Source organism: Solanum pennellii, chromosome 12, assembly GCF_001406875.1.
Source record: "Solanum pennellii chromosome 12, SPENNV200".
Classification (NCBI taxonomy): domain Eukaryota; kingdom Viridiplantae; phylum Streptophyta; class Magnoliopsida; order Solanales; family Solanaceae; genus Solanum; species Solanum pennellii.
In genome coordinates, this window is record NC_028648.1 from 9934968 (window position 1) to 9962719 (window position 27752).

Consider the following 27752-nt stretch of genomic DNA (forward strand, 5'->3'; position numbering starts at 1 on the left):
AGGAGAGGAATTTGAAAAGTTTAGAACTTGAAAGGTTGGGAACTTGAAAAGTCCTCTAATGCTTTAATGAAAAAAGGCAATAGTCCCTCATCGGTAATGGAAATGAAAATAGGAGAGTTTAAATAAATAAACACTCCTATTAATTGTTAAAAGGGTTGGAAAGAGGGACCCCCCTCGCGCCGTCGTCGTCGCTCGCTCGCTTCGGCTTCGGCTTTGGCTTTGGCTTTGGCTTTGGCAAATGATCGATCGAGAGATAATTTTTTTGGACAAATTTATTTTATTTATTTATTTAATTAATTAAATGGCCAAAAATTATTTTCAATTAATTAGTTGATAACATAAGTTAACCAAAATGTTTTCAACTTTTTAGTTAACCCGACCCGACTCGAATCCGCGCGCGTGACCCGTTTTAAATTCCATTATATTTTAAAAAAAAAAATTCCCGCCATGACTATTCTGAAAGGTTGCAACTTTCAGGAACAGTCAATACCATTTGAAAGTTTGCAACCTTTCATTAATGGTCATGTTAATTCTGAAAGGGTAGCAACCTTTCAGAATATATTCTTCTTGCCTATAAATACAATTCAGTCTTCAGAATATTTTCCTACGAATTTTCTGATCTTCCTTCTTCTTAAAAAAAACATTATTTCTTCGTGTACTTTCCTGCTGTGGATTGATTCGCTGACAGTAGAGTTTTGGTATCTATACTCTACTGATTAAGATCATTTTACCCTGGGAGGTTATATTCCAAATCAAACCTCGGATACTAGAGGGGAGTAATTTCGTTAAGGGGACACTGTAAATTCAGTGGACTTGATTTTCTTCCTAAATTATTAAAAGAGTATTCCAAATTCTGGTAAGTTTTTACAGATTCAATTATTTTTTACAAATAAATTTATGTTCATCATACTTACTGGTTCTAAAAATCTCAGTTACTTCGTGTTTCTGAATGATTTATTACAACCAGTATTTTCTGATTTTGTAACAAAGATTGGCAACACTTCCTTGATGCCAGAAGTCACCAGAGGTTTTCCGAAAGTCTCCAAAAGACAATATTCAAGTTTTATCAGAACCTTGTTTTGGCTCGAAAGATTACCTGCAAATAGAGTAGAAATAGAAGAAAAAAAAAGTAAAGAATAAGGAAAGGGAAACCCAAACAGTGTGGGTCACAGGAGATACAATGAAGGTCATTGGAAGAAGAAGAATAAGAAGAAGAAGATTTGAAGTAGTAAATTTAGTTATAGTTACTAACAAAAGATGTGATTCTTTAATACTTCTATGTATCTCCATCTCTGTAGTATTACATTCAGATATTTTCCTAAGAACTTTTTTCTATGATAAGAAGGCTATGTGTAAGAGGCATATATTTCTCACTTGTCACTTCTTATTCCTCTAGAACAACACTATTAAAGTTGAGTTTTCTTTGCTCATATCCTAACATGTATTTTTATTCTTATATCCTTAGTAGCTAAAACAAAGTAAATATACCTCCAAAAAGGAAATAATGAAAAACATTTCTAAAAAACACGGTTATAAAATCATAATTACAAATAACTCACATATTTTCCTTACAAGTACAACTATTGATCAAGGATATTAAAATAAATTATCCTCTATATTAAAAAAAAAATATCTCAATTTATACAATTTTTAGGCAGAGTTATGAATACTTACCTTATATAGAGGCTCAAGGTTCTACCATCCATAATCTCACAAAATATAGATACTTATTGTCGTGAGATTGAACACATTAAATAACTTAGCTTGACTACTGAATTCTTTCAATAATATCAGTGTTGCAATATAATGAGGGCACCAAAATTTGAATACAATGTAACATCAAATACAAACTTTTCTTAGTATTAAAGTTATATTTATAACTCATAATTCTTATGCAATTTTTTTGCTATTGTAATTTTAATATGTAAGTGTACTATCTAGTAGTGAACTACGTAACATAATATGAATTGAATCACGAAAATTCTCTTCTTTCCATTGAAAAATTAGTACATACACATGTATGTACAAAGAATTACAAATTGTTCATATTTTCAAAAATAAAGCAAACTAAAGCCTTTTTTATTAATCGAGAGGTTAGGTTTAAGGGCTAAAAAATCATTTATATACATTCTCATATTAGATGTACTTTGAAAATGAAAATCGCATATTAACACAAATTTCATCTTTAATCATTCAACCAACAATGTTTCAACCAGAGACACAACGCATATAAATAAATCATATATATTAAGAAAAAGTAATTATTTAGCAAATTATTTTGCCAACTCAGCTCTAGAAAATAAAATCATATGTCAATATATAATTTTTAGGAGCACCTAACTACAGAGAGAATAATTTTGAACTTGGACAAAGCATGCACACAATTAATTAGAATATAAACATAGAATATCTACAAAAATCAAGCACAAGCAAAAACAAAACATTAGGAAGTACAAGCAAACCAAAGCAGAATGTCATACAACACAGATATAGGGAGTAGCAGAGAACAGAGAAACAAAAAAATAAAAAGACATCCTGATATCTTAGGTTATTACATAAATAATAAAAAGAATACATCAACAATAAAAAACTCTAAAGAAATTTCAAAATTCATAACCCCATCTTGACTGGCATCATTTGAGTTTCTAAATAGTTATCATCGTCGTAAATAGAAAAATCAAGATGATCTATTATAGAAACTCTAAAACCTATTTAGGGGATCGATACTTAAATGAGATAACTTAGATGAGACATTTGTACACGGAATAACTGAAGATGCATGGTATCAAAGATAACACATCTGGGGAGAAATCACTTTGGGAGATTGAATCGAAACTGAAAATGTGAAGAGGAAAGCAATATCGAAAGGGTTCCGCAGATCTATGCAGAGAAAGATAGAGAAACTGCAATATGTTTTGTTCAATTATATACTTGCATTCTTTTGGGCTAGGTATTTTTTGGGCCTGATCACTATTTTATCCCGCTTTAATTGTGGACTGGAATTGGGCCCATTTTTTGTTACATTCTTTTGTTGTTTTGTTTGATCATTAATTTTAGGGAAAATTTTCAAAATAACAGTATTTTAGCCTTTAGTGGAGCAACAGTTTCATTATTTATTTAAAAGGTCATTATTTAAGTTTGATAAGGAATTAGATTTGTATTTATTGCTAATTTGAAAATAACACAAATAATTAATAAGCGAAATCATGGAACAAAAAAAATCAAACAAGATAAAAAAAAGATTTTAATTTGATAAAATACAATTAATTAATAACTGAATAGAGAAAATCAAGGAAAATATTATTTCAAATAAGGTAATTTTTGAATATAAATCAACAAAGTTACATTAACATAATTACTAATTATAACTTTACTATAACTTTAAGCAGGCCTAATATTTTTTCCACTACTGTTAAGTGTTATCATTTTCTGTTTTTGGGATTAAAATTTTCAAATTTCTTTCCTATTACACGTGTTTGGTTCCATAATCGACATGACTTTTTTCTCCCTTATTCCTCAAATTTGCAATATTAATTTTTAACACTTCATTAGAAATACTCAATCGATATCGAATTAAAGTCGATTGATTTGATATTTCGTTGCCAGTGAAGAAGATTGTAGGATGAAAAACAAAAAAGAAATACAAAATTTATCGGCAAACAAAGTGAAATTGAAATACAAAGTGAGTACAAAAATCTAAAATTTGTTAGCACACATTTAAAGTTGATATAAAATAAATAAAGAAATATCAAAACTTGTTAGCATAGAAAGTGAAAGTGAAATACAAAAGGATATTGATATACAAAGTGAACACAAAAAAAATACCAAACTTGTTGACATAAAAGTGAGAATGAAATATAAAATGATATTGAAACACAAAGTGATCATAAAAAATTTGAAAACTTGTTGGCATAGAAAGTGAGAATGAAATGTAAGGTGAGTTTGTAATACAAATTGATATTGAAACACAGAGCGAGCACAAAAAATACAATATTTTTGTCATATAGTTAACATGAATACAAAATTAAAAAATACAAAATTGTATGAAGCCTAATTTGGAATAGCATACAAAATTCTGTAAAACTATTTATCTACTGTCCTATAATATAATACAAAATTAAACATATAAAAAATTTGAAATGAATACCACCTACAAAATGAATACATGTTACACCTAAAAAAACTCAAATTTTAGCAAGATACTACATGAATTTTGTAATGAATACAAAATGCAAAAGACTATAAAAACAATAAAGACTACAATTTGATAATTTAAATACAAAATGCAACATGCCATAATGTATTCTTCATCACTTTGACCTTTAACAATTTCATCAACTTCTTCAGCCCGATTATTCTTTTTTTTTTTTTTTGGAATGGTTGTATTCATTAGTCTGGTGGGTAGGATCATGTTGAAATTTGAAATTTTCCTTTTCACAATCGGATTCTACAATATAATCAACGATTTTAAACAGAAAATTAAAATAAATCTCAGTAAATAAATGAAATTACCTTTGTCAATAAACAAATCTCTTGAATTAAACTAGAGATTAGTTGAACAATTCGGAAGAACCTTAAAGAAAGAGGAGTTATATGAAAACGTGAAAGGTGGGAGAAGAGAACTTGAAATATTGAGAAAGAAGGTTAATGGATAGTGGTTTAATTATATTTTTTATTTCTAAAAGTTTATTGGTTTTAGAATTTGGTCTAATGTAGGAATGTAATGATAAATAAAAGAAAATTTTTAAATTATAAAATCTGAATATAAAATATTTTCTAAAATATTGTCATTCTGACATTTTGAATAAGTATTTTAAAATGTTGTTGTTTTAACTAATAATGTTATGTATTTGGAGTAGAATTTTTCTCTGTTTTAATACACATAAAGTTGGTCCATGAAAAAAATTTAATTTAAAAATTATTTCAAATTGATATCACGAGATGATTATAAGAAATTCTATATACCCAATATTCTCTTTTCAACAATACATTACACGCACATTACAAATCCCTCAATATTTATGGACTGAATTTTTGTCTAACCACCAGTAAACCATAATTCTTATGGTTGATAATAATTTGCAAGAATATTTAAATAAGTGAAGATTCATCATATTATCATGTTTATCGATTTCGATAGATACAAGATTCTGAAGCATTATTACCTTAAGATTGTTATCACCATGAAAAAATCCGAGCAGTGCTGATATATTTTTCAGTTGTATCTTTCTTAAAATATTAGTACCCTTCACTATCATGTACCATTATTCCAACATTTTATAGAAAATCTTCAGTACTCTAATTGCTCCTTTTTGGTATATATATATATATATCATGCATATTTTTCAAAGTGAATTGTATGTGTGTATTGTAGTAGAATTTTAGGTGTATCAAGCCTAGGACTGTACAATTCACTCATATATAAAGAACAGGTACTCGAAAGTTTTTCATCATCAATATATCCTTAATTTCTCATATTTTAACTTAAGACTTCTACATGGTCTCAAATCATATCAGTTCTTTCGCTCTCAAAGTGTTGAATCTAAAAACAAAAATTACCATATGTTTCAAACTGCACTGACCTCCTCTACCAATACGTTGTACACCTCCTCACTTGCCACCTCATTGTCTCTTGTTCCATTAAACTTAAGCCAAGAAACTATCTCATATGGTGGATACAAATAATATTGTTGATTAAGGTGATGATACTAACCTATCTTATCATAAAGAATGAACCAAATAAAGTAGTTGTTCCACTAGAAAGACTGTTGAGAAAGTTGTGGATGTTAAGAAGGATGTAGAAGATAGTGGCAACATTGATGGCTGGGATGAGAAAGATCTGTTGCTAAGGAGTTGGATCTCATGCAATTTGAAAAAAGAAAGAATGTAAATGATTGTGGTCTGCTCAACTGCTTAGAAGAAACTCATCCTCAAGCAATAAAAAATAAGGAGTCTCATCTTAACATCAACCACAAAGTGTTAGTCGAGGAACAAAAAAAATTGATGACTGCATTAAAGAATTCGAAGGCATATATTATTTACTCGCAGTTAGTAAAATTTTTCTTTAGAGTTTGTAGATTATGACACGGGGTATACTTGGTGTTGTCCAGTAAAAAGAAAATTTGAACTTTTTAAATATCTATAAAATTTCAAAAAAATGGTAGAAAAATAGTTTTCTAAAGAAATTAAGGTATTTTTATGTGATATATGTGGTAGGTTCATTAACATACATTTTATTAAGCCTGCTGATTATTATGGTATTGTAAGGAATATTTCATGTCCTACGAAACCTGCACAAAATAGAGTTTACAAAGAAAACATAGGCATATTGTTGATATTGTATTAAATATGTTATTTCATGCTAAGATTCCTTTATTTCTACGGGTTAAAGCATTTCTCACTGTAACTTTTCTCATTTATATACTCTTTAAGGACCCAATATACATATTCTACTCTAGTGAGAGAACCAACGCCTACAACTGTAACGACCTGTTTAGTCGTTTTGAGCTGCAGATTTTTTTTCTGGAAAAACTGGCTGAGACGACGGAACCCACGACGGACCGTCATGGGCACGACGGACCGTCGAGGGAGTCTCGTTCCAAAACACTTAGAATTCTGTAATTTGGGTGCTGAAATCGACTCTCTGAACTTCGTAACGGAATGGCAGGACGTACCGTCACAGGCGTGACGGGCCGTCACAGACTCTTGGTAAAAATCTAGTCTCTGAACTCTGTGACGGAGCAGCAGGATGGACCATCGCAGGCGCGACGGGCCGTCACAGGCTGCGTAAATCCCAGGCTGGGTCGGATTTCTGTTAGTAATTTATGGGGCGTTTTGGATTATTCCTGCTTTAATTATAAAGTTAGTGGGTAAATGTTAATAAGTCTAATTACTTGGGGTTAAAAGAGGTAACCTTGAGTTAATTAGTGGGATATTATTGCCATCTTTATACTTAATTATATGCTAATTAGGGTAAAAGAATGAGGGTTTGAATAAGAAAAACAAAAAGAACAGAAAGAGAGGGAGAACGAGTAGAGAGAGAGAGAAGCGAAGAGGATAGCAAGGATTTTGAGGATTTGCTTGCTTGTTCACGAAAATCTTCGGTGGAGGTAGGTTATGGTTTATGCTATTCGTAGTAAACTCTTAATAGCGAATGATATGTATTGGGTAGTATTGTAAACCCTTCTATATGCTTAATTGTATGCTTTTATGAATGTGATTGTATAATTGTGATAAAATAAGCATGATGAAGCTATTGAATCCCAAATCTTGAAAAACCCTAATCTACTTTGTTAATGAGATTGATGATGCCTTAGTATAAAAGAAAGCTTGATGAACTAAAGTAATGGGGTTGATGATGCCTTGGCATAAAAGAAGGATTGATAAATTAATAGAATCAGATTAGTGGAGCGGGTGTCACGAACCGACACGTAGTATTAGGGGGACCGGGTGTCACGAACCGACACGTAGAATTAGGGGATCGGGTGTCACGAACCGACACGTAGAATTAGGGGATCGGGTGTCACGAACCGACACGTAGAATTAGGGGATCGGATGTCACGAACCGACACGTAGAATTAGGGGATCGGGTGTCACGAACCGACACGTAGAATTAGGGGATCGGATGTCACGAACCGACACGTAGAATTAGGGGATCGGATGTCACGAACCGACACGTAGAATTAGGGGATCGGGTGTCACGAACCGACACGTAGAATTAGGGGATCGGATGTCACGAACCGACACGTAGAATTAGGGGATCGGGTGTCACGAACCGACACGTAGAATTAGGGGATCGGAGGGTCACGTACCGACACATAGTAGTAGGGGAGCGGAGTGTCACGTACCGACACAAGAGGAATAAAGATAAAGAATCTTGAAAGATGTTAATATACTCAATCTAATGAACCTAATTCCCAAATGAGTATGGTATTGAGGCTTGAGTCCTCATGTGTGAACTTGGCGGTGCTTATTAATGATTATAGAACTTGTTGTTGCTACACGTTGAGTATTGTAGTTGATTTATGATATTATCTGATATATACTGTTCTCTATTTTGAGTTGGCCGATGATATCTACTCAGTACCCGTGTTTTGTACTGACCCCTACTTGTATTTGTTTTCTTTGTTATTTGTGGAATGCAGCAAACATACCGTCGTCTTCAACTCAACCGCAACTCTAGCCAGTCTTCATTACACCGGATTTCAGGGTGAGCTAATGCTTCTAGCTTGGACTGGATCTTCTTCCTCATGTCTTGATGCCTTGAAGTTCCGGCATGGACTAGCTTTTGTTTATTTTAGCTTCTTAGAATACTCTTAGTTTAGTAATTTGATCATAGATGTTCTTGTGGTGATGACTTCCAGATTTTGGGGAATAATAGATGTTGAATTTTAGAAGTTATTGAATTGGTTTTTATTAATGAGTTTAAGTCTTCCGCATTACTTTCTGTTGATATTAAATTGAAATGTTAAGGTTTAGATTGGTTGGTTCGCTCACATAGGAGGGTAAGTGTGGGTGCCAGTCGCGGCTCGGTTTTGGGTCGTGACAACAACTAGGGGTCAGTCAGGCAAGGGTGGTACAAATTTTAGCAATAGGACCACAGTTTAGTAGAGAAGGGGTAGAGGTACCACTTCTAATTAACGGGTAGATGAGGTCATTGTTATGCGTTTCTAGGAAGGCCATAGGTTGAGAGTTTTGATGTAGTTATTACATAAATCATCCAGTGTTCCATCAACGTATATTTGTATTGTTTCATCCGAGGTCTACATTCTCTTATGTGTAGATATGGTAGAGTTTGATATCATCTTGGGCATGGATTGGATCTTTCCTTATCATGTTAGTGTTGACTATTATGATAATTTTGTGAACTTGCGATGCATGGTGTTTCAAGTTTGACTTTTGGAGTTTCGTGGGCTTGGTAAGCTACTATAGTTGGTTTGTTCAGAGTTTCTCTCAAATCTCATCCCCATTTCCCAGATTGACACGATAGAGTGTTAACTTTCAGTGGTTTGGTGAGTGTGAGAAATTCTTTCAAAATCTCAAATCTTTGTTGACTTCGACTCCTACGTTGATTCTACCTAAAGATTGTGTGGACTCTATTATTTATTGGTGATGCTTCAACAGATTGCTTGGGTGGTAATTTAATTCAAAAAATTAAGATTATTGCCTATGCTTCAAGAAAGTTGAAGACCTATGAGAAGAACTATCTTATTCATTATATGGAGTGAGTGGTCATGGTTTTTTTTTATCAAGTTATGTTGTCGCTATTTATATGGGGTGAATTGTCAGGTTTTCACCGACCATTAAAGTCTTCACTACATCTTCATTCAAATATATCTAAACTTTGGGAAACATAGTTGGCTAGAGTTTTTGAAGGACTACGATGTGAATATCCTTTATCATCTGAGAAAGGCCAATATGTTGACCCATGTTTTGAGTAGGAAAACTTTAGCATGGGGAGTTTTGTCACAAATCAGTGTTAAAAAGAGACGATTAGCTGGAGAATGCCACACGTTAGCCATCAATCTTTCCTCCTTGTAGATTTCTTAGGAGAGTGGTGGTTTGATTATTTTCATCGAAGCCAGATATTTCTATGTTGAGCATATTTGAGAGGGTTAGTTTAATGACGATAAGTTATGTCTTATTCAAGACAAGTTGTTGAGGGAAATCCAAGGAGATTGTGCTTCATTCTGATGGTGTATTGAGGATCAGAGGTGGGATTCGTTTTACCATGGTGGGTTAGTTGGTTAGATTGATTCTAGAAGAGACTCACTATTCTCGATATTCTATCTATGGAAATATGTATCACAATCTAAGTCAACATTATTGGTGGTTTGGCATGAAGAGTGATATTTAAGAGTTTCTGCCTAGGCATTTGACATGTCAAAAGGTCGATTGTGAGCACCAGTGGCGCACAAGTGTTTCTCAGAGGATGCTCATTCCTATTTTGAATTCGAACTGATCACCATGGACTTTGTTGTGGGATTACTACTATTTTGGGTAGTTATGACACTATTTTGGTAGATATTAAAAGGCTAACCAAATCTGCCTATTTCATTCCAGTTTGGTTGAAGTACATGGCGGAGATATTATCTTAGCTTTGTATCACTCAAATTGAAGTACATGGCGGAGATACTCAGTAAGATATGACTAGAGCTTTTCATCCTCATATAGACGAAAAAAATATAAGAGGATGATTCATGTGTTAGAGGACATGCTTCAAGTGTGTGTAATTAATTTTGGTGCTTATTGGGACTAGCACTTGCCCATAGCAAATAACAATATTTATCACTCTAGTATTTAGATGGATCCATTTGAGGCATTATATGGTAGTTAGTTTTGACCCCTAATTTGTTGATTTAAATTAAATGTGATGACTCTTTAAATACATACTTACTTAGAGAGACCACGGGGTAAATACGTATGACTCACGATAGATTATTTATGGCTCAAACTCGACAAAAGAGTTACGTTGATACGAGAGTTTGACTCTTGAGTTTACTGAGGGTGATCATATTTGGCTCTGAGTGTCACCCATTAAGGGTCTGATCAGGTTCGGAAAGAAGGCATGCTTAGACCTAGATTCATTGGTCCTTTTGAGATTTTGAGTCGAGTTGAGATGATGGCCTATAATTTGGCCTTGTCGCCGAGCTTATGAGTTATGCATTATGTGTTTTGTGTCTTTGTGCTTTTGGAAGTATGTGTTGTATCAGATTCATATGCTTTCGCTCGATTTGGTGGTATAGGGTTTGGAAATTTCATTTGAGAATTAGCCTATTTCTATTCTAGATAGGTAGGTTTGAAACCGTAGAATCAAGGATCTTACTTCAGTAAGGTGTAATGGAAGCAGCGTTCAGTTGTAGAGGTGACTTGAGAGACGAAGTCGACATATATGGCACATATCTCCAACTTTTCAAGGCATCGTATCTCCAACTTTTTGAGACTTCAGGTAAGTTCTTTTACTTTACGTTTAAGTATGAATATGTTTTGAATAATGAATAATGTAATCACCCAAAAATCATTTCTAGAATTTTTTAAAAATTTACCATTTTACCCTCTCTCAGTAGTTGCTCCAAGTGATTTCTAATTGGTTTGTAAGTATGGTTTTGAATTTTAGTAAAAATTGGTGATATTTAAAATTTTTGAAGTTTTGAAAGGCTTAAGTTGATTAAAAGTGATTTTCAGAGTTATTTGGCATTTCAAATCTCAAAATGGGGTTCTCTCATTTCCATGAGCTCTAGAATGTTGAATTTGGTCTAGAAGAGTTGTCAGTTTCTGATTTAGAGGTATTTTGTGGATTTGAGGTCTTATGTAGGAAGGTTGGGTAATTTGAAACTTTTAGTTGACTTTGGTAGAAATTTGAAGTTTGAATGCTTAGATCGAATTTTGACAGTTTTATTGTATTCGGAATATGATTTTCAGCCTAGGAGAGGTATTGGTTTATATTTTAGAGGTCTCGAGGTCAGGTTAGTATTTTTTAGCACTGAGTTAGTTTTTGTAACTTTCAAAGATTTTGGGTCAAAGAGACCTCAGATTCATATGTTGATGGTTTCATTGATACTGGAACATTGAGTTTAGATGGTTAACATATTTAGTTAGTGTATATGGGGTTCTGGATAAATCTTGATGGTCCTTTCGAAGGGATTTAATTGGCTGAAATTGTTGATTTATAGTGTTTTTATCACCTCGTGTTCAAGAAGGGACTTCTTCTTTTGTTATGGTCCCGTTAGCTAAGATCTGCTCATATTTACAAGGGCTCGAGCCTTCAGATCCTAGAATTATCAAACACCGGCTTCTGTTTGCGTGAGGTCACTTACAGGGGTTGCGTTCGTGATCAAGACTTCACATATGCGATGCTCGCATTCGTGAACTTGATCTCGCATATGTGAACCCTGATAGTATGTTTTCAAACATGATGTATCAACCTTATTTTTCTATCTTCAAACTTTGAAAACTTGGTATTCGCGATTTTAAAGGAGGTTTCAAAGATTCATTGATTGGGTAAATATTATTTATATGATCAAATAAAGGTTTTTTGAAAATTTAGGGGTTCTTCAAGAACCCAAAATTTTAGATAAATTGGTGATCAAGGTTTGATTATAGATCCATTTTGAAAATTTGTTTTCACCAATTCTCTCCAATTGCTTTGAGTAGTGTATTTATGTAAAAATTTTATATTATACCTTATTCTCAGAATCGGGTTTTTGTTCGATGATATCGTTTCCAAATTACTTGACATATGTGTTGTTAGTTTCAGAATCTTATTGTGATTACTTTATTGACTAGATTGTGTTGATTAGCATAATATTCTTATAGAAGGAAAGTTCAAGTCCCAGAGTGATTTGTTGATTGAATAAGGCAAGTCAACTTCTGAGACTTTGTTAAGCTTGTAGAATCACGGGTTCTCATTGTTGTATATATTGGGGAGTAGTGAGAATTGTTGATAGGTTGAATTTCTCAAATTAATTAATCTTATTGATAACAAAGGGGATGATTAAAAGGCAATGTGATGGTAATTGTTATGTGGTATATTTTGAAAGACTTGAATGGTGATATTAATTCGGCTATTGATGAAATGCCATAATGGTGGTGGGGTGATTGTGAATTATTGTGGATTTGTCATCTTTAGATTATTGTGTGAACATGCATATTTACATTGGTTCTAAAATATGTTACAATATTTATATTATGATTATGCAAAGGTCTCTTCTGGTGGGTGATATTGATATTAAGGTTTCGATTGATGAATTACATTGATGTCGAGGTTTCTTTCAGTGGGTACATGGACCTAGTGAATTCCTATGTGCTCTAGTCTAATATTCAAAGAATATTATCATAGGACAGACATGCATCACTCTATATGACAATGCATCGCACATTATTATGATTATTGATTCTATGTAGTTTGAGACTCATAATTTTGGAGTACAAATTGTTGGGAACTTCGGTTAGTGAACATGTTACTTCATTTTGATTGACCTATAATTGTTGAAGCATTGTTATTAAGTAATGTGTTTCTTGAAATTGTGAATTTCTAGGTTGGGGCTAATCTCTGTGGAGTTTGTAGTTTGTGGAGTTTTGGTTTGGATTAAAACAGAAATCACTTTCTATTGTTTGACTTTGATAAATGTTTACCTTTCTAAGTACCGTGTTGTTTGGTACTTATGCCTCTACATGTGAGTAAGCTATGAGCCCGGATCTGCGAGATTCTTCTTCTTGTCTACTTCATCCGAGGCTTTCCTATGGAGACTTAATAGGCAGTTGACTTTAACTTCAACAGGCACTCATTTTCCTTATTTATATTATTGTTCTATTTTCAAAACAAAGACAATGGGAAATGTAATAATTTGAATTATGTTTTAATATATTAGTGGATTGTACAGATGATACTTAGATTTTAGGGGTGTTTATGAGATTGTTTGAGTTATCTGCATTTATGTTATAGTTTAATTTTCACATTTATACTGTTATATGTTGAATTTTTGTTGAGTTTTGTTGGTAGGCTAGACTAGTGTCATCACACCTATTTTTTGGTCATGACATTAATCTTAGTATTTGAGAATGGATTTTTAGGTAGATTTTACCTCATTTCCCAAAATAACTGATTTGGTTATTGTTGATTTCAAATTCTTATCATGATTGCATATCTAAATAGCTAATGTTGATTTAGAGACTTGTCAAACAGGGAAGACCCAATTATCAGAGTGATTGTTTGATTTCCTAAGGATAATAGACTTCTTAACATTTGGATAAGTATATTAACCTTTTATGTCATTCTGTGATTGGAGTAATGAGAATTGGTGAAGCGTTTCATATTTGTCATGTGTATATTATTAAATGATGAATCACTCTTGTCATAACAACTTGGGGTGATATTGTAGGTAATTGGATGAATATGATGAATCAATTGATCCTATGTAGTGATTAATTGTTATTGCATACTTCTGTTAGAATTCTCATCTTCGTACTTCTTCATTGCACATATATGTTGCATTATTTTTGTACCACTGCTATGATGAAACTTTATGAGGATTAAAGGAAATAAGAAATTCACACGTCCATGTCAAATTGATTGAGTGGAAATAGAGAAAGGCCACACATCTGTCATGCCCCGAGGCTACCCCCTGAACGCATACATGGACACAGAACATAGGATGACGAGTGACCCATGGCTAACCCTACAAGCATATTATAAGCAAACTAAAGGAAATTGAAGCAACAAATAGTATGCGGAAGATAATCATGAGATAAGCTAAAATGATGGGAAATACCTATATACTATCTGAGTAAACAATCTGAGAAAATTTTAATAACAACTAAAGATGAAACACAAAACTAAGACTAAAACTATTTATGTCTAAAATAAACCTCTAACTGACTAAAGTGTTTGGACATGCCCCATCTATGTCTAGAAACACTGAAACTATGACTAAAATTTACAAAAAAATTGTTTCGCATCTTCGATAAATGAGGACTCGCCTTTGATGTTGTTGAACTGGAGATAAGGAACCGATCTACGCATGATATAGAAGTTGAGGACCTGAACCTACATCACGAGAAGATGTAGCGCAGAGTATGCGCTAGTACTTGAAAGGTACTGAGCATGCAGGATAGAGTAAATCTAAATAATAACCAAAACTAAAGTAAAGTATATACTGAGCAATGATATGATATAAGCATGGTACTATACTAAAACATTGAATAATTGAATGCAACAAACAAAGTTCATAACATACTAAGAATGAATACTAAACTGATAACATGGTCAATGCAATATAATCTAATTGAACTGTGGGAGCTATTATTGACAAACATAAAACGACAAGACCTAAATGTGGAGTCTGATCTATATGCCAATCGAGAGGACCCAATATACCCTGCCAGATGTATAAAGGCATGACTAGCGTGATCACATAAATGTTTCCCTTAGAAGGGACTTACAACCTATGGGGCATGTAGTTTTGGGACATACGGGTGACTAACCCTAGTCCACTCAGTATTATGTCTTCTTTCAACTGATTAAATAATTTAGAAATTTATAACTGAAATGATAAAAAATCTGCATAGCTCAAATACTAACATGCTAACATATAATACTACATTAATGTACTGATAATGAAACATTTGTAATTCAGCATGTATAATTGTTTGATCTAACCTAGCATGTGCAATTTATAACTAGAATAACTGCATAACTAGGGTTTATACTAAAACATGTTGAAGATCATAATATACTAATTAGGAATAGTAAAGTAACTAAGTCATGATAATTTGCTGAAATTCTAGAAATCCTAGGTCTAGTTAATAATAACGGAATTAAGAATTTGATTGATTATAGGTACCTAATGGGCGAAGGGAACCCACTAGTGAAATCCCATATACCTGGTGATGAATTCCACAAAAAAAATCAATTTTGGGGCTCAAACTGATGAAAATCCATTTGTTCGTGGGAAGGGTTTGGTTGCCTCTTCTCCTCGTTGTGTTCTAAGTTTTATGAATTTCGGTGAATGATATGACTTGGGTAAGCTCCACTTATATTTCTAGGCTAACACTAGCAAAAACTTCATAATATATGGGTTAAACGACATAGTTTAGGGATCCAACACATAGCGAAAAAACCAAACGACCCTAAAACACTTCCTTGAGACTTAGAGCCTACTGCCCTAATATTCTGATCTTTTAAAAATTGTAAGTGATTTCCACCACTGGATTTCTGTTGAGAGCACTCCTAGTTCCTTATTCCAGCTTTCGTGTTGACCCTAAATATTTACCTATGCTTATATCCCTCAACCTCCTGATTCTGCTGATAAGTCATGCTCTGAGCCAAAAGTTTGATAGCATTTAGAATCTCTGCATTTGAAACCTCATGATGTCGGACTGGAGGGACTGCGTTAGTGTTACGTGCATTATCATTCTGTGTGTAAGTTCTATGAGGAGGCATGATCTGAACCACATAATATAGTGTTTGAATTGAGAAGTTGGATCATACCTCACCTATGAGAAGAGTGGCAAGAAAGTGAAGTTATCCTTAAATACGTCATATCCTCCTTCTCATTAGATGTGGTGCACTTCACACCTATTAAAATGACACTACTTAGTGCGGCTTTAAGCATCCTAGGAAACTCAAACCTAACGTCTTGATACCGACGCGGGCATGCGACCGAAGATCATGAGTGTCCCAAGCTAATTTTGTTGGCATATCATAATAAAACTAAAGTAAACTCCTATCATAAGCAAACTAAAGTAAACTAAAAAAAAATAAGTATTGTCTGTAACCTAATCATTAGATATTCTGAAATGATAAGGAGATAAACATTACTATCTTAAAAAACAATCTGAGGAGAATAAAATAAAAAATGAAGATGAAACTCAAAACTACGAATAAACTATCCATATTTGAAATAGGCCTTTAACTAACTAGAAGTGTTGGGACATGCCCCACCTAGGTCTAGAAAAACTGAATCTAAAGACTAAAATCAAAAGAAATCATGTCTGACGTCCTTGATAAATGAGGACTCACCGCTAATGTTGCTGAACTAGATATCCGGAACTGATCTATGCATGATCTAGAAGTTGAGGACCTGAACTGTAACATCCCACAACAAAAATAGACCAAAAATCAGCTTTTTCAAAAAATCTGTAGGTGCAACCAACGGTGGCATCGACGGTCCATCCTGCAGAACCATCGATGGGATCAGAAACTCAAAAAAATTCAGCCGAGAAAAATTGGCTCAGTCTTGATCGACAAACGAACTGACGGTCCGTAGGTCAGACTACAGTCCGTAGTCCGTGACCGTCGATAGAGACCCCCATTCACCCACTCTCTAATAAGAGCTACAGATGACCAGCACGGTTCGTAGGTGGAAAATTTATAGACAGTTAAGGGGAAATGCAATTAACAAAATGAATTAGGTTTCTTATCACCTACCCATATATAGATAATTGAATTATATTTTCATATCCACCGACCTTGTTAATACCAGACCTCCGAGTAAAAAGTTATGCCCATTTTAGTAAAGGCATGTTGAACAGACCCAATCGACGGACCCAACGACGAGGCGTCGGTCAGACAACCGACCGTCAGTCCTGGCCGTTGTTTGGTCCGACAGCAACTTTCAGAGGGGTCTTTTGGACCTTTTACACTTTGTTTAAACCCTATGTTACGTTGTTTTGACCCTAAATCATTATATTTTAGTCATTTTAAGCCTAAAAACATAATTAAAAACATATCTAAGTCAAATCATTAAATCAAAACTTAAAAAATTAGAAGCAAGAGAGGAGAAAAAGCTAAAGAACCCTAGTTCAAGAACGCCACAATTTCCAGCAGTTCCAGCAGTTCCAGCCCCAAAACCTAAGTATTTTTCCTTGGATTTCATCCCAGGTATGTGGGATTTCACTAGTGGGTCCTTTCACCCATTGGGTCCCTAGCTTTCAGTTGGATTCTTAATTCTCATATCATGATTAGATCTAGGGTTTCTAGAACCTCAATAGAACTTTATGAATTTATTGGTTTTATGTTCCAAATAAGATTATCATGTTATTATGCAGATTATCGCATGAATTTCATAACCCTAGCTTTGTGTTTCTTTGGTTCTTGAATTGCACATGCTAGGTCAGATATTTTAGATACTTCAGATATACATGCCTCAGTCATAAATACTTCAGATATACATGCCTCAACCATAAATACATAATTACCAGATTTATTGTTGCATTCTCAGTTTGCATGTTCAGATTCGAGCTATTTACTATTTACAGAAAAATCAGTCATAATCAGTTAATTACATAACTCATGGGAGTAGCATAATACCGAGTTAGACTAGGGTTCAATGTACCCAATTAGTCCCAGAACTACTAAACAAGTAGGTTGTAAGTCCCCTCTGTGGGCAATCAGCTTAGTGATCACGCCAGCATGACTTTATACCTTTGGCATGGTATATTAGGTCCTCTCGATGGGGCGTATATATCGGACTCCACATTTAGCTAATGTGGTTTTATTATCGGTTATTAGTAGCTCCCACAGTTCAGTCAGACTCTCTGCATTATCCATTTATCAGTATATTCAGTATTCAGTTTTGGCATGTTAGCTCAGAAATCAGCACATCACGTTCAGATTATTATACTTGTTTTTGTGCTTGTTCAGTTATGTTTTGTTTCAGCTTTACTATATCGTACATGCTCATTACCTTTCAAGTACTAACGCATACGTGCACTACATCTTCTCGTGATGTAGGTTCAGGTCCTCAACATCCAGATCACGCATAGATCGATTTTCAATCTCCAATTCAGTAAATTTATTGGTAAGTCCTCATTTTCAGAGGATAACAGTTTTGAGTTTCATTTCAGTCTTTAGTCATTTAGTTTCATTTTTTGCTAAATTTAGCTAGGGCTTGTCCCAGTATTTCTAGACTAGTTTTAGTGGCTTATTTCAGACATAGTTAGATTCACCTTAGTATTGAGTTAATATCTCCTTTGTATTAAACTCATCATTTTCAAATATCTCAGTTATAGAATATGGTTATTCCCGATCTTTTCAGATTTAATTATGATTTAGCTTCCGCATCAGTTTATTATCTTTAGTATTCTCATGATCATACCAGCAGGGTTAGATTGGGATCAATTGTGCTCCTAGGTTCCATGTCTGCGTCTCGGGGGTAGTTCGGGGCGTGACAAAACTTGGTATCATAGCACTAGGTTTAAGTGTCCTAGGATGTCTGAAAAGCCGCACTATGTAGAGTCCTGTTTATGGGTGTGAAGTGCACCACATCTAATGACAGGGAGGATATGAAGTGTTTTAGGAAAAAACTTCACTTTCTTGGTATTCATCTCGTGTGTGAGGTATGATCTTATTCTATTCTAACTTGACGTTCTACATTTCAGATCATGCTTCCTCGTAGAGTTAACGCTAGGAATGCGAACGCCAGAAATGCAAATGCAGCTCCTCCAGCCCCATATCAGGAAGTCTCCAATGCTGAATTCAGAAATGCCATACAGATGTTGGCTCATAATATGACTAATTATAACAATCGGGTTCATGCTCATGTGAATGAAAATGATGGATTAGTGGTAGCAAGGGTCTGTGACTTTGTTAGGATGAATCCTCCTTAGTTGTTAGGATTGCAAGCTAATGAAGATCCTCAGAATTTCTTGGATGAGATCAAGAAGATCTTTGAGGTAATGCAAGTCACTGGGAATGATAGGGCTGAGTTAGCATCTTACCATTTGAAAGATGTTTCTCATATCTGGTCACTCAATGGAATGAGAATAAGGGTGCAAATCTGGCTCCTATCACTTGGTATTGCTTTAGTGAAACTTTTTTCGACAGGTTTTTCCCAATATAGTTGAGAGAAACGAAATCCCATGAATTCATGAACTTAAGGTAGGGTAACATGACAGTCCAATACTATGGACTCAAGTTAAACCAACTATCTAGGTATGCTCCTCACATGGTTGCTGACTCCAGGGCGCAGATGAATAAGTTTTTGTATGGAGTGTCAGATTCGGTGACAACTGAGTGCAGAAATGCTAATATGAACATCTCTAGACTTATGACTCATGCTCAGCAGGTTGAGGGTGATAAGCTTAAGGAACAGGCTCAGGAAAAAATAAGAAGGCTAAAATTGGGAACTATGACTATTCTTAGCAGAAATTGGGTTGTGAAAATCGCTCGCAGGGTCACCAAAAGTCTTTGGCTCCAGCCCTTTCATAAGCTAGTGTTCCATCCTCCAAGAACAGGTACGACTAGAAGGGTAGAGCACCAGGCTCTAAATCTCAGGGAAGTGTTTCAGGCACCAAGACTTACCCCTCTTTCCCTAAGTGTGGTAAGAACCATCCAGCCGAGTGTCTTGCAGGAAAAGAGGGATACATTGGGTGCGGTCAGTCTTGTCACTAGCTGAGGAATTGTCCTTCTAAACAAGGTCAACGAGGTGGAAATGGTAGAGCTCAGTCTACAACTTCACCAGCACCAACAAGTCGCCCAACTCAGCAGGGTAACTCATCTAGCACAGGTGGCGGTCAGCGCCAAAACAAGTTGTATGCTCTTCAGGCTCGCCAAGATCAGGAAGGTTCTCCTGATGTTGTCACTGGTACGTTACGTGTCCTTGACCTTGTTGCTTATGCATTATTAGATCCAGGGGCTACTCTTTCTTTTGTAACTCCTTACATAGCAGTCCAATTCAATGTCAGTCCAGAAACTCTCTCTGAACCTTTCTCAGTCTCTACTACAGTCGGTGAACCAATCATAGCTAAAGAAGTTACAGAAATTGCCCTGTCATAGTCACTCAGAAAATCACCTAAGCAGATCTAGTATAGTTAGAAATGGTAGACTTCAATGTCATTATAGGCATGGATTGGTTAAACTCATATTATTCCTCAGTCAATTGTATAACTAGGATTGTTCGTTTTTAGTTTCCAGATGAACCAATCTTACGATGGAAGGGTAGTAGCTTAGGGCCTATGGGTAGATTTATTTCTTACCTTAACGATAGAAAGATGATATCTAATTCGGGTTAAGGATTCTAGCCTTGAAACCCAACTCTCTATTCAGTTCTAGTAGTCTGTGAATTTCCATAAGTGTTTCCAGAATATCTTACCGGAGTCCCTCTCAAAAGGGAAATCAACTTTGGAATTGATCTCCTTCCAGATACCCAGCCTATTTCTATTCGTCTTTACAGAATGGCTCCAACAGATCTGAAGGAATAGAATGAGCAGTTGAAAGACCTTGTAGATAAGGGTTTCATCAAACCTAGTATTTCACCATGGGGTGCACTAGTGTTTTTCGTAAGGAAGAAAGATGGTTCTCTCAGAATGTTCATTGAATATAGACAGTTGAACAAGGTCACAATAAGGAATAAGTATCCCATCCCCAGAATTGTTGACTTGTTTGACCAACTTCAGAGTGCTAACCATTTCTCAAAGATAAACCTCTATTCAGCTTAGAGTCAGAGATAGTGACATTCTGAAAACATCCTTCAGAACTTGTTATGGTCATTATGAATTTGTAGTTATGTCGTTTGGACTAACTAATACTCCTGCAACTTTCAATAATTTGATGAACTCAGTGTTAAAAATAGTATTTGGACTTGTTCATTATCGTCTTTATTGATGATATCCTCACTTACTATAGGAGTGAGGAAGAAAATGCAAGTCATTTGAGAGTTGTTCTTCAGACTCTCAAGGATCGCCAGTTATTCGTTAAGTTTAGTAAATGTGAGTTCTGGTTGCAATCCGTTGCTTTCCTTGGTCACATTGTATCTAGCGAAGGGATCCGAGTAGACTTACAGAAGATAGAAGCAGTGAAACAATGTCCCAGACCTACCTCTACTACGTATATCAGAAATTTCTTAGGTCTAGCAGGTTATTACAGAAGGTTTGTGGAAGGATTTTCATCTATAGCCTCACCATTGACTAGGTTGTCCGAGAAGATGGTCAAATTCCAACAGTAAGATGATTGTGAGAAAAGCTTTGCAGAATTGAAAACTAGAATGACTACAGCTCCTGTCTTGACTCTACACGAGGATTCATATGGTTATGTGATCTATTATGATGCATCCAGAGTTGGCCTAGGTTGTGTGTTGATGCAGAGAGGTAAGGTTATAGCTTATGCCTCTAGAAAACTTAAGGTTCATGAGAAGAACTATTTAACTCATGACCTAGAGCTTGCAAAAGTGGTGTTTGCACTCAAGATCTGGAGACACTACTTGTATGGTGTTCACGTAGATGTGTGCACTGACCATAACAATCTTCATTATGTGTTCACCCAGAAAGAGTTGAATCTTCGCCAGAGGAGATGGCTTGAATTCCTTAAAGATTATGATATGAGTGTGCATTACCATCCTTGTAAGGCGAATGTAGTAGCAGATGATCTTAGTAGATTATCTATGGGTATTGTAGACCATGTTGAGGAAGAAAGCAAGGAGCTAGTGAAGGATGTTCAAAGGTTTACTCGCTTTGGAGTTCACTTTATGAGCATATCAGACCGCGTTGTCAAAGTTAAGAATGGGGCAAAATTGTCTTTGATAGTGGAGGTTAAGAAAAAGCAATACAATGACCCAATATTGCTTGAACTTAAGGGTGCAGTCCATAATCAGAGAATGGAGGTTTTCTCCCATGGGGGAGATGGTGTACTTCGCTATCAGGGTAGATTGTGTGTTCCTGATGGGCGAGTTGAGAAAACATATTCTTGCAGAAGCCCATAACTCTAGGTATTCTATTCATCCAGGTGCCACTAAGATGTGCCGCGATCTGCAGAAGTCTATTGGTTGAATCGCATGAAGAGGGATATAGCAGATTGTGTGAGTAAGTGCCACAATTCCCAGCAAGTCAAGGTAGAACATCAAAAACTAGGAGGTATGACTCAAGAGATCGATATTCCTACTTGGTAGTGGGATGTTGTCAATATGGGCTTCATCACAGGATTACTGCATACTCGTAGACAGCATGACTCCATTTGGGTGAAATTTATAGGATGCCTAAGTCTTCTCGCTTCTTGGCGGTCAAGACTACATATTCGGCAGAAGACTATGCAAGGCTTTACATTAATGAGATTGTGAGGTTACATGAGCTTCCTTTTTCTATCATCTCAGATAGAGGTCCTCAGTTTACCTCTCATTTCTATAAGTCATTTCAGAAAGGTCTTGGTACTCAAGTTAACCTTAGTACAATATTTCATCCACAAATGGATGGGCAGAAAAAGCGTACCATTCAGACCTTAGAGGATATGTTGAGATCTTGTGTGATCGATTTCATAGATAGTTGAAATGATCACCTTCCTCTTATTGAGTTTGCCTATAATAATAGCTACCATTCCAGCATTCAGATGACCCCTTATGAGGTTTTATATAGGCGTAGATGTATATATCCTGTTGGTTGGTTTGAAGTAAGTGAAACAGCTTTGATAGGGCCAGATTCAGTCCTTTAAGCTATGGTGAAAGTGCAACTCATTAGAGATATACTTAAGAAAATCCAAAGTCGTTAGAAATCTTATAAAGATGTAAGGAGAAGGGAACTAGAGTTCCAAGTTGATGATTGGGTTTTTCTTAAAGTATCACCTATGAAAGGGTGATGAGATTTGGAAAGTAAGGGAAGATCAGTCCTAGATATGTAGGCCCTTAAAAGATCTTGAAAAGGGTTGGACCGTTGGAAAGGTGGCATATGAGTTAGAGTTGTCAGCAGAATTAGCAGCAGCACATCCGGTCTTCCACATCTCACTCCTGAAGAAGGGTGTGGGTTACCCAGCCTCTATAATGCCATTAGAGAGTGTGGCGGTGAAAGATAGTCCTTCTTATGAGGATGTAGCAGTTGAAATTCTTGACCATCAGGTCAGAAGGTTGAGAAACAATGAAGTCACTTCAGTCAAGATTTTGTGGAGAAGTCAGTCCATAGAGGGAGCTACTTGGGAAGTAGAAGCAGCCATGAAAGCAAAATATAATCACCTCTTTCCTTCGGATTCCACTCTAGCTTGAGGTAATAGTTCCTCTTCAGTTTTCCAGTCATTCATGCATAAATTCATTTAGAATCATGTTCCCTCGGTTTGTACTACCATTTTCAGCGTATTTGCATTTACTCGTAACTCAATTCAGTCAGAAACTCAGTTCCAGTGTTTAGTAGTGGCGTTTGCAGCTCTCTCCCTCTATTTCATCTAGTTTTGTCTTTATTTGAGGATGAATGTTCCCAATGGTGAGATAATGTAACACCCCACAGCCAAAATAGACCAAAAATAAGTTTTTTCAGAAAAATCTGCAGGTGCAACTAACGGTGGCATCGACGGTCCGTAGGATAGATGACGGTTCATCCTGCACAACCGTCGATGAGATCAGAAACTCCCAAAAGTTCAACCACGAAAAATTGGCTAAGTCTTGATCGACGGACGGACCAACGGTCCGTAGGTCAGACGATGGTAAGTAGTGCGTGAGCATCGATCGAGACCCCCATTCACCCACTCTCTAATAAGAGCTACAGATGACTAGCACGGTCCATAGGTGGACCTATGGTCCGTAGTTGGAAAATTTGCAGACAGTTAAGGGGAAATGTAGTTCGATCAATTTCAAATGGTCATAACTCTTAGCACAAAATGAATTATGTGTCCCATGACCTACCCACAAATAGATAATTGAATTAGATTTCCATATTCAACGACCTTGCTAACATCAGTCCTCTGAGCACAAAGTTATAACCATTTTAGTAAAAGTCTGTCGAACAGGCCCAGTCTACGGACCCAACAACGGGGCGTCAGTCGGACGACGGACCGTCAGTCCTGGCCGTTGTTTGGTCCAACAGCAACTTATTAGGGGTCATTTGGACCTTTGCCACTTTATTTAGACCCTAAGTTATGTTATTTTTACCCTAAATCATCATATTTTAGTCAGTTTAGGCCTAAAACATAATTAAAAACATATCTAAGTCAAATCATTATATCAAAACTTAGAAAATTAGAAGCAAGAGAGGAGAAAAAGCTCAAGAACCCTAGTTCAAGAATGCCACAAGTTTCAGCAGTTGAAGCCCCAAAACCTAAGTATTTTTCTGTGGATTTCATCACCAGGTATGTGGGATTTCACTAGTGGGTTACTTTCACCCATTGGGTCCCTAGTTTTCAGTTAGATTCTTGATTACCATATCATGATTAGATCTAGGGTTTCTAGAACTTTACCAGAACTTTATGAATTTATTAGTTTTATGTTCCGAATAAGATTATCATGTTATTACTCACATTATCGCATGAATTTCAGAACCCTAGCTTTGTATTTCTTTAGTTCTTGAATTACACATGCTAGGTAAGATATTTCAGATATACATGACTCTGTAATTAATGCATAATTACACGATTAATTGTTGCATTCTCTTTTGCATGTTCAGTTTTGAGCTATCCAATATAAACATAAAACTTAGTCATAATCAGTTAATTACATAACTCATGTGAGTAGCATAATACCGAGTTAGACTAGGGTTCAGCGTGCCCAATTAGTCCCAGAACTACTAAACAAGTAGGTTGTAAGTTTCCTCTGTGGGCAATCAGTTTAGTGATCACACCAGCATGCCTTTATACCTTTGGCAGGGCATATTGGGTCCTCTCAATCGGGCGTATATATCGGACTCCATATTTAGCTCATGTGGTTTTATTATCGGTTATTAGTAGCTCCCATAGATCAGTCAAACTCTTTGCACTGACCATTTATCAGTATATTCAGTTTCATTTTCATCATGTTATAAATTGATCATTGCATCCAGTTAGCTCAGAATTCAGTTTATCATGTCAGATTATTATACTTGCTATTATGCTTGTTCTGTTATGGTTTATTTCAGCTTTACTCTATGCTACATGTTCAGTACCTTTCAAGTACAGACGCATACGTGCGCTAAATCTTCTTGTGATGTAGGTTCAGGTCCTCAGCATCCTGATCACACATAATTCGATTTCCAATCTCCAGTTCAGCAGATTCAGTGGTGAGTCCTCATTCTTCGAGGACAACAATTTTGAGTTTAATTTCAGTCTTTAGTCATTTAGTTTTAGTTTTTGCTATATTTAGCTGGGCCTTCTCACAGTATTTCTAGTCCAGTCTAGAGGCTTATTTCAGACATAGTTAGATTTATCTTAGTATTGAGTTAATATCTCCTTCGTATTAAACTCATTGTTTTCAAATATCTCAGTTACAGAATATGGGTATTCCCCATCTTTTCAGATTTAATTATGATTTATCTTCTGCATCTGTTTATTATCTTTAGTATTCTCATGATCGTGCAAGCACGGTTAGCTTGGGATAAGTTGTGGTCCAAGGTTCCGTGTCTGCGTCTCGGGGGTAGCTCGGGGCGTGACATGAACTTACATCATGAAAAGATGTAGCGCAGAGTATGCGTCACTACTTTAAAGGTACTGAGCATAGATGATAGAGTAAATTTTAATGATAATCATAACTTAACCAAAGCATATACTAAGCAATGATATGACATAAGCACGATACCAAACTGAGAATAGTGAACATGAAATTAGTTAATGCAATGAAAAAGTTCATAACATGTTGATACTAAATCCAGAACTGATACCATGGTCAATGCAATAGAATCTAACTTAAACATGAGAGCTACTAATGACCAACATAAAATAACATGACCTAAATGTGGAGTGTGACGCCACATCGAGAGGACCCAATATACCCTACAAGATGTATAAAGGCATGACTAGCGTGATCATAAAATATTTACCGTAGAAGGGACTTACAACCTACAAGGCACATAGTTTTGGGACCTACGAGTATATAATTTAACAATTTATAATTTAAATGCTGAAAAATCTTGATAGATCAAATACTGACATGCTAACTTAAAACACAACATTAATGTATTGATAATGAAACATTTATAACTTCAGCATGTATAATTGTTTGATCAGACCTAGCATGTGTAATTCATGAACTTAAAGAACTACATAGCTACGGTTCTGAAATTATGAAGGAGTTTATAATGAGACATGCTAAAGATCATGATTTACTGATTAGGAATAGTAAAGTAACTAATTTATGATAATTTGTTGAAATCTAGAAACCCTATGTCTAATTGATGATAAGGAAATCAAGAATCTTACTCAATTTAGGGACCTAATGGGCGAAGAAACCCACTAGTGAAATCTCATATACTTGGTGAGGAATTCTACTGAAAAATCTTTTGGTTTCGGGGTTAGAACTGATGGAAAATAATTGTGTAATTAGGAAGGGTTTGGTCGCCTTTTCACCTCTTTGTGTTCTATGGTTTACTAATTTTGGTGAATGATCTAACTTGGGTAAGTTTGACTTATGCTTCTAGGCTAAAATTGACATAAACTATGTAGTTTATGGTTTAAATGATGTAACTTAGATGTCCAACGCATAGGGAAAAAGCAAATGACCCCTAACTTAACTGTTGTTGGGGTCACCGATGGTCTATGATTGTCGGCCATCGTTCGGCGACTGGGACTGAAATTTTGGGTATCGATCCACGAACCAGGACTATGGTACGTGGCATGTCTTACGACCCGTAGGTACGGCCGTGTGTCGACAGTTATAGAAATTTTTGTACTGCTTCTAGGGAGGGCTAAAGGTGACCATCAATGGACAACTAGCACAGACCGTGGTTCACCTTACGATCCATGGTGGTTCCCATCGGTGGCACATGTAGATTTTTAAATCTGCAATTTGCTCTATCTAGGATATGGGATGTTACAACATCCATGTCAAATTCATTGAAATAAAATAAGGATCGACCCATATACCAGTTACAGAAGCATGGAATGAAGAGTTCCTCATGAGTTCAACATTGAGAGACAAAAAAATGTTTATCATTAGGACAAACATGCATCACTCTATATAACATTGCACTTCATTTGATTCTCGTCGGTTACAATTGTTGATATATTTTTGTGGATATTGTATTATAAGACACAATGGTGGTTTTGATTATTCATGTTTAGGTGAAAAATTTATGTCCTTTATGAGCATAGTGGTATGGAGTGAACATATTTAGATTGGCTAATTGTTTCTTCCAGGTTGTAGTTGAGGAGGTTCCATTGGAGTGGATGAGTACTTGTGTTCAATATTGTTTTACTTAGAGCTAGTTGTTTTCTTGCTAAGAACTATGTTATTTGGTACTCACTCCCTTTCTTCTACATTTGTGTAGGTTACGAATCTGAATCATCTTGATTACATTTTTTTCTCTTCTATGTGTGAGGCTACAGTTGGAGAGTTTATGAGCTAGTTGCTTGTCATTTCGGCGGACACCTCCTACTC